Consider the following 8,771-nt stretch of genomic DNA (forward strand, 5'->3'; position numbering starts at 1 on the left):
GCTGTTACAACCACTAGGAAGGCCGGTGATCTTAGAGGTGTAAGTGCACAAGCAGGGCAGAGCTCAGGGACGGTGCAAAGACGAGGTGTGAATAGGTATCGGTCGATTGGCGGTCGTGCAATGGGATCCGCTCGTAGTCGTCCCACTCATAACGCTCAAGTGAGCAGGGAAAATTTTGAATTGAATTATGAAGAAGACATAGAGCAAGCTGATTCTGTTGCGGATTTTAATGAAGAAAGAGCAGTTGATTTGAGAGACCTTTATTCCAGCAAAATTTGACGGAGAAAACATGTCAGTGAGCCCCTTTATTAAAGATTGTATTTTTGCTAGAAATTCTATTGCAGCTGAAGATCGTGAACATTTATTTTTAGTAGTACGTTCTAGGGTGGTAGGAGCTGCATACAACACTCTTGCAGATCGCGATGTAAACTCACTAGAGGATCTTTTAAAACATCTTAAAGTTACTTATGCTGAGCGACGAACTCTGAACCAACTTAATCATGATCTTTCTAAGTTGGCCCAGCGTAAAAAAGAGAATGTTAGCGAATTCGTTGCTCTGACTAGTCAGCTTTTAGCAAACATGATCCAATTATTAGAAGATCAAAATTCTCCAGAAGATGCTCAGTGCCTGATTAGGTCAGCAAGAAATACAGCTTGTGAGAATTTCATTTGCGGATTGAAAAAGGAATTAGTCTTGCGTGTGAAAATTAAACATCCAAAAACTTTACAAAAAGCGATTAATGTAGCTAGAAGGGCAGAATGGCACTTAGAATTTGTAGATATCTTAGATCGGAAACCTGTAGAAAATAAGGACGAAGACAAGGAAAAAGCAGAGGGATCGGGAAAAATAAAAGTGTGCGACAGTCAGCGCGGTCGATTCCGGCCATACTATAGCAACGCACGGGCTAAAAAGTGTGAGGTAGGTCGTGGCGACATGAGAGGAAGAGGTGGCAGTACGAGTAGAGGCAGCGATAGAAATGGTTGAAGTGAAGGCGAAAGCTCGAAGCATGGAGAATAGATATAAGGAGACCAATCTGTAGTGCATGAATTTCACTTAAAGCGGTATCTTTTCTGTTGCCAGAAGTACGCACATACACATGTGTAAAATCACACTGACGTATAGTTCAAAACTTTCCGAACGTGGCGTGCCAACCGCACTTAAAAAAATATGGCCGCCTCCATTGTTTTGTTTTGACAGGTCGCTTGAACAAATAAATGATTGATAATCAAACAGGATATTTTTAATTGTTTGTCGAATAAAAAATTATTCGCCCTGGAAGAGGTAGGTAGTATGTTTATGAAAATATCAAATTACTTTTACCAACACTATGCGTGTGACAGGTATTCGACGCGTTCGTAACAAAACAGTAAACATACAACTTATACCACTCTGAAAGTATTGTAAACTAAACTTGAAACCTCACTTGTTGGAAACTTTCGCTTTTATACAGCGATTTTTAATTTTAACATTCTTTTCTTCATTCACAAACTATTAATTGTTCAATCATTATTTATTTACATTTGACTCGCGTTCACATCGGCAACCATATTTTTTTAAGTGCGGTTGGCACGACACTCTCGGGAAGTTTTGAACTATACGTAAGTGTGATTTTGCACATATGTGTGTGCGTACTTCTAGTAACAGAAAAGTGTTCATTTTTATTTCCACTAGTTTGGTCTCCTTATGTCTATTCTCCATGGCTCGAAGTCTGACGTTTCATGCTTTAAGTGCGGCAGGATCGGACATATGGCACGAAATTGTAGTTTCATAAATTTCAATGTCCGCGCTGCCATAATTGCAATAAAAATGGCCACTTTGCGCGTGATTGTAGGAGTTATGTTGAAAGATCATGGGCATATTTTACCTGTAATAATCTAGGTCATACTGCTCGTGCTTGTCCTGAAAATAAGGGTGATAACAGTAAAGATAAAAGTAAACTAATCTGTAGATATTGCAAAAGGACAGGACATGAAACTGAAAAATGCTTTAAAAGATTAGATAAAGTTGTTGAAAATCGCATGAATGAAGACCTCACCAAATATAAACTTAAATAGTAAAAATATAAAAAATGGAAAGGGTGGTTTTGTTGTAGACACAGGGTCAGAATTAAACTTAATTAAACGCAGAAAAGTAAAAACAGGAACACCAATAAATTTTGATATCAGATATAATTTATTTGGAATTACCAGTCAAGGGGTAAAGACCTCTGGAGAAGTGTACATAAATATTAATAAGGTTGATTGTCCTTTTCAAATAGTACCAAATACTTTTTCTGTAAGTTGCGACGGAATGTTAGGAATGCCTTTCCTGTACGACTCTATCATTGATCTGAAAATAATAAAAAATCACATAGGCGAATTTTTATTCAGTTCGTCAATTGAAACTTCACCCAAGAGTGCCCCTCTATGCCCTTAATACCAACAGGCCCAGGTATATTTTTGGGAAAATCTTTAGAAGCCGTAAAAGAGGGCAATATTCGGGTCTATTGCATTAATACTACTACCAGAGACGTAGAGCTCTAAGTGTCACCCGTGACGTTACAAGAATTCGAGACTGTTGAATCAATTTCTAAATCTGCGCGTAAAGACATTAACAAAAACTTGAATGAAGAAAATAGTGAAGACGGTAACAAAGCAAATCCACATGCTAACAAAGACAATACTAAAGACACTAGTAAAAACGTTAAAAAATGCATTACTAATAAAAAGCGCGAAACTACTCCCGCTGAGATTTAAAAAATTACTACCAGAACTTCATTTATCCAACTTGAACAAAGAGGAAAAAAAAGTCTTTTTAAAAGTATAAGAAAATTTCCTTATAAATTCTTTTTGGAAGGAGGCAAATTAGGTTGTACGAATGTTTTGAAACATAAAATTAGAACCGTAGATGCTACACCCGTAAATACACCAAACTATAGATATCTCGTAGCACATAAAGAAGTAATAGCACAAGAAATAAATAAATTAAAAGAACAAAATGCAGTATCGCCTTCTAGCTCACCTTATAACTCTCCGGTTTAGGTAGTACCGAAAAAGGTGGACTCTAAGGGTAACAAAAGGTGGCGAATGATCACAGACTATCGCGCTCTTAACAAAAGGACTGTCGGGGATGCTTACCCTCTCCCCAATATTACATCTATATTGGATCAGTTGGGTGGCTCGCGATATTTCACCGTGCTGGATCTCGCGTCTGGGTTTCACCAGATCGAAATTGATCCGGCGGACCGACATAAGACAGCTTTTTCGACCCTTTTTGGCCATCTCGAATTTAATAGGATGCCTTTTGGTCTGAAATCAGCACCCGCCCCATTTCAACGGTTAATGGATATTGTTTTTTCAGGTTTGCAAGGGGTTGAACTCTTTGTATATATGGACGACATTGTCATTTACGCTAAATCTGTACAAGAACACAACGAAAAATTAGAAAAATTATTAGAACGTTCAAAGACTGCTGGACTTATTTTACAATCCGATAAATGTAGGTTTTTATGCAAAGAAATTAGATATTTGGGTCACCTAATTTCTGAAGATGGGGTTAAACCTGATCCGAAAAAAACCGAGGCCGTGAGCAACTTCCCTCGTCCTAAGGGTTGTAAAAATGTTAAACAGTTTTTGGGCTTAGCAGGGTACTACCGGCGATTTATACCAAATTTTGCTACGATTGCTAAACCATTGACTTTGCTGTTAAAAAAGGATGTGCCATTTTTCTGGTCTGATTATGCCGAAAGCGCTTTTAATAAACTGAAAAATATTCTCTGTACGCAACCGCTATTGCAGTACCAGAAATTCGACAAGCCATTCATAATTACTACAGATGCATCTGATTTCGCTATAGAAGCCATATTAAGTCAAGGTGAAATTGGTCAAGATTTACCTATTGCGCGTGCGTCGCGAACTATGAGTAAAGCAGAAATAAATTATACAACAACAGAGAAAGAACTGTTAGATATTATGTTTTGCTGTTAAACATTTTCGACCATATATCCATGGTACTAAATTTACGTTGTTTACAGATCACAAAGCATCAGTGTGGTTAGACAAGTTAAAGGACCCTACAATGGGATCCCGTTTTGCTCGTTGGAAAGTAAAATTACAAGGATATGAATACAAAATAGTATTTTGTGCAGGTTTGAAAGGAAAACTAAATTGACAACAAAAATTTTTACGAAAAGTTCTGATTTAAAAAACTAAATACTTCGCTTTTGAGAGCTTATTGGCACCCAAATGAAATTTACAATTTTGATAACAATTTGAAAAGTTATCTACTTGTTAAAATTTTGAAAATTTTACATGCTTTTTAATGAACTTGTCTTCCTGTTTCAATGATATTTTTGAACTTCTTTTAAAGTGTGTGTGAACTTCTTTTAAAATGTGTGCTTCGGTTAGTCCGGAATTCCGTCACGTGGTGATTGTACACATGCTGACATTGGTGACGCATTGTACACGCACTAAAGGCACATCCACAGAATGCTCTTAGATGTGGTGCATTCCTGCATCATTTCGTGCGCAAAAACGTGCGCACACGAATTTGTTATCTGGGTTCTGAACCGCATGCAGATTGAATAAAAAACTCTAATGATGATTTCTGGTGCCTGTTATTTATTTGTTTGTATGAACTTTTCGACTTGAAAACCAATTTTATTTTAAATTAACACGGAGAAGGTATCATTTTTTATTATTTAGAATCGAAAATTACAGCTAAACTTATTTTAAATTTGTGAAAAATAAAATTATATATGATTTTTCTTGTAAGTGATTAACATGAAAGTATATGAAATTTAATATACGCGATCTTAATGGTGATTTCATGTACTTCATATATTAATTTTAATACACATGGATATGTTAAATTTAATATTATTTTTAACAGTGTATGCAAAATCTCCCTACTATTTCCATACCGTTAAGGTGTCTTTACGATATAGTAAAAACATCGCATGATCTGACGATGTATTTACGATATCGTGAAGGCACCGTAACGACACGGACATGAGATGTCGTAAAGTTGTCTTCAAGATGTTGTAACGATATCGTAAATACGTCGTCAAATTTTGGGCTCACTGGGTACCCCCATACAATTTTTGACTAAATTGAGAAATTCACATTTTTTTCCTCTTGTGAGCACAATGATACACAATGATATCGCAAAACCGCTATATTGCAAGAAAGCGCAATATGATTACGTACAATCAGGTCCCGGAGCTTTGTAAGATATTACAATGCACTAATATCACAGACAAAAATGAAGTTAAATCTCATTGAAGTCGTCTGCTAAGGCGTCCTTAGCAGCAATGGGAAAAAGGCAGAGTATGAGTCAGTTCAAGCTATAAATCGGCACTCTAGATTTAAAACAATCACACAGAAAATTAAAAATTTGTTGCAGGTAAGACCTGTAACTGTTAATGATTAAACATATTTCGGCGAAAGTTTCATTGAGGTTAGGAAAATAATTCTGAACTCGTCGACTGCGTCGCGCGGAAGTTAGCAAATTTCAGTAAAACATGTAGAATCTACGACAGAAAACACAAAAAAATATGTACTGACTGGTATATTTCCTCCCAAATAAATCACATTATTGTAGACGAATTAGAGGTTACTTAATACAATTTAGCAAAAGCGCAAAATGTAACGGACGGATGGGAATCCCCATTTCTTACGTTATAGATTGCACAATTATGCGGTATATAATGTCAAAACTTGAAATGTACGATATCACGATTTTGCGCTATTATAATGCGATAATTACGATATATAGCACAGGAATTACGATATATATTGTAATTTGTGCGATATAGCTTTCTCAGTGTACTTGAGTTAAAAAGTACATAATAAAATTTCCTTACGAGTGGTTACCCTTTGCAAAGTATTTTCTCGGGAAAATGCAAAAACGCGTTAACTTTATTTTATTATCGCGTGTCACACATATTTTTTCAGATTTTTGAGCATCAATTTACACCTACCCAGTGGACACCGGAACATCCTAAAGACGTCTTTCAATGTCCTAGGACATTCTTGGACATTGACGTCTAAGTCCCAGGGCCGTTATAAAGACAACTTGAGCACGTCGTAAAGACGTTCTATGTCTGGCCTAAAGTTGTCCCAAAGATGTCCGCAGGGCTAGCCCTAAAGACGCCCCAAAAAGACCTACAAGAGACATGATTATTTTTTCACGGTAAAAAGTGAAAGACCTCCCTGTGGGCAGCAGGACATCAAAAAGACGCCTTAAAATCGTCTTTATATGTCCTACGACATTGTGAGTATACTGTGAGCCATTAAGAGTATGAAATTCAATGTCGAAACAGAATAATATTGTATAAAATAATCTTGTCATCCCCATTCAAAGTTCGTTTAGGCACACTGCGATCCTTTATAGCATTTTGAGGATGTCCGTAGGTTGTCCTCAGGACATCCTTGATAACATCCTGAGGACGTATATCGGTTGTCCTCAGGATGTTATCAAGGATTTCCTAAAGACAACCTACGGACGTCCTCAAAATGTTATTAAGGATCATGGTGTGCCTAAACGAACTTTAAATGGGGGCGAAAAGATTATTGGTTTTGAGTAAAATCTGACATGGTCGGTTTTTATCAAATCTCCCCGTTTCGAGACTCCCTGAGTCAGAAAAACTATTTTTATACAGGTGTCTGCAAAGAATATATGAATATATCATATAAATAATATATCATCCAAAATGGCTGTCTAACGAACTTGACCTTCATTTTAAGATAATAAAAGAATTTACCAAAGGAAATCCAGTCAGTCAATTCTTTCGAAAATTATCGTGCTAACAAAAAAAAATCATCCACAGGCGGGCAGACACATTCGTAAAAACCTGTTTTTCAGATTCAGGCGGTCTAAAACATGGACATTTGACGAAAACAGTAATGGCCAGAACGCAGTGAAGGCGATTGTACGGCCTGGCAGCAACGAGCAACACTGGCAGCAACGAGTCCCCACTGAGTGGGGACACTGTTTGCGCGCGGATTTTAAATTATAAAATTATTCAGATTTAATATTTATAGTAAGTAATTCAATTTTAATGAAAAAGAGGTTATGCATTCTGAATTCAGCGAAATAAATCATTCCCAATGATTAATCTCGTCTCTGTCGAGTCTTAAAATTAAAATTTTGTTTATTTCCGACAATATCCCTTAAAATAAAATTAATAAAATTACCAAAAATGAATTAAGAACAATTAATTACTGCACTGATAAATTTTATATAATTCATTTTTTAATAACTTGAAGAAGACCTGGATTAAAAGGCAGTGACACAATATTCGCTAAATATATAAATAAAATTTTTAGTTTGTTGTCTAGATTCTAGAAATTTGAACAAAATTTCTTTTATGTGCACTGTGACTAATTAATTATTGTATTAATATTATAAAATATATAACATTGTATACAAATAATCAAATCATATTTATACTATTGAAACTAATATTTTTTGCTTGAAACTAAAACTTCTTATTACCTTTTTATTAACATTTTGAAACATTTAAAATGCTAAATTAAAGAAAAAAAATCTTTTTTTTCCCAACATCGGAATTGATCATGTTTTTTGCATGAAAATCGCATTATTTTTTATTGGTTAATCTAAAATTTTTAATTTAGGATTAAGAAATTACTTTTGTTGTGTTTTCCAATCATTATTACTCATAAATATTAAATCTGAATATTTATATCATTCAAACTCCGCGCGCAAACAGTAACCAATCGGATTGTCGGCGACTGGTCGGCGCGACGCAAGCGCAGTATAAAAAGTTCCCAAGATTGGGGAAACTGGCACATCGACATATAGAAATGGACCGGTAACGTTTTGGAGAGATCTGAAATGGGCTCTGAATATTCTGTATGGTTAATTAAAAAAAACGATAAACAATGCATTAAAAATTTGTAGTTATAATGAATTGAATTTTAAAGAACATTCATGCAAAATAACCTGTTTCAGATAGATTATTTTAAAAATTTGGTAACCTTTAATTCTTCTTGAAATTGGATTGAAAATGCTTCAATAATAATCGTTTTGTTAGTTCAAAAATAATGTAAAAACTGTCAAAAATTTGAACAATATTTCTTCCACAGTAAAAATAACCATTTGTATTGCATAGGTACAAAACTTCATATTTCGAGGTTTTGTTTTTGTTGTAACATTTTTGATTTTACTGTAATCAATAATTTTACTTACGTATAAAAACATATCCCCATATAAACGTCTTGACAAAGCCTACAAACTACATAGGCTGCCACTATTTTTTATATTTATTTAAAATAAATTTAAATTAAATAAATTATAAATAAATCAATTCTGAAAAGTGCAATAAACGTCACATTATTGGGACACTCGCGACACAAAGCACGGTCCTGTGCTGCGCCAAACTTCACCTAACGAAAATATTCTCGTCCAATCAGCTTTATCTAGAAAGAGAGCTCTACGTCTCGAATGTTTTTTCTCTCTAGAGCCCATTACCGTTCTCCCCACAGCATTACCAGTCCATTTCTATATGTCGAAGCACTGGCAACATTGCTGATAGAAATGTCAAAGTTTTCTCAGTCAAAAAAGCCTGGCCGGTTTGATACTATTTTAAGGGCATGTGATACAGCTAAATACCTATATTACCGACCTCACTTTTTCAGTTCACTGAATGTTTTTTTGAACCTAAGAACTTTTTTTGTAAATAAAATATCGAGCTGAAACTCTGGACAATGTATTAGTGTAAAATAAAGAACGTTTATGTACTGCATTTTGGTAGGAACTTCACTGAAAA

General features: G+C 35.1%; 1 long non-coding RNA gene across 1 annotated transcript in view; it reads right to left on the minus strand.

The window, feature by feature from the left end:
- The window catches only part of LOC117173109, a 30,311-nt gene extending 21,985 nt beyond the window's left edge, over positions 1 to 8,326 (minus strand). The window contains exons 1-2 of the long non-coding RNA XR_004467109.1: positions 8,192 to 8,326; positions 2,188 to 2,329 (exon numbers count right to left, since the gene is read on the minus strand). This is a non-coding gene — a long non-coding RNA (uncharacterized LOC117173109). The remainder of the gene's footprint in view (positions 1 to 2,187; positions 2,330 to 8,191) is intronic.
- Between the last annotated feature and the right edge of the window lie 445 nt (positions 8,327 to 8,771).

This window comes from Belonocnema kinseyi, chromosome 5 (assembly GCF_010883055.1).
Source record: "Belonocnema kinseyi isolate 2016_QV_RU_SX_M_011 chromosome 5, B_treatae_v1, whole genome shotgun sequence".
In the NCBI taxonomy this organism is placed as follows: domain Eukaryota; kingdom Metazoa; phylum Arthropoda; class Insecta; order Hymenoptera; family Cynipidae; genus Belonocnema; species Belonocnema kinseyi.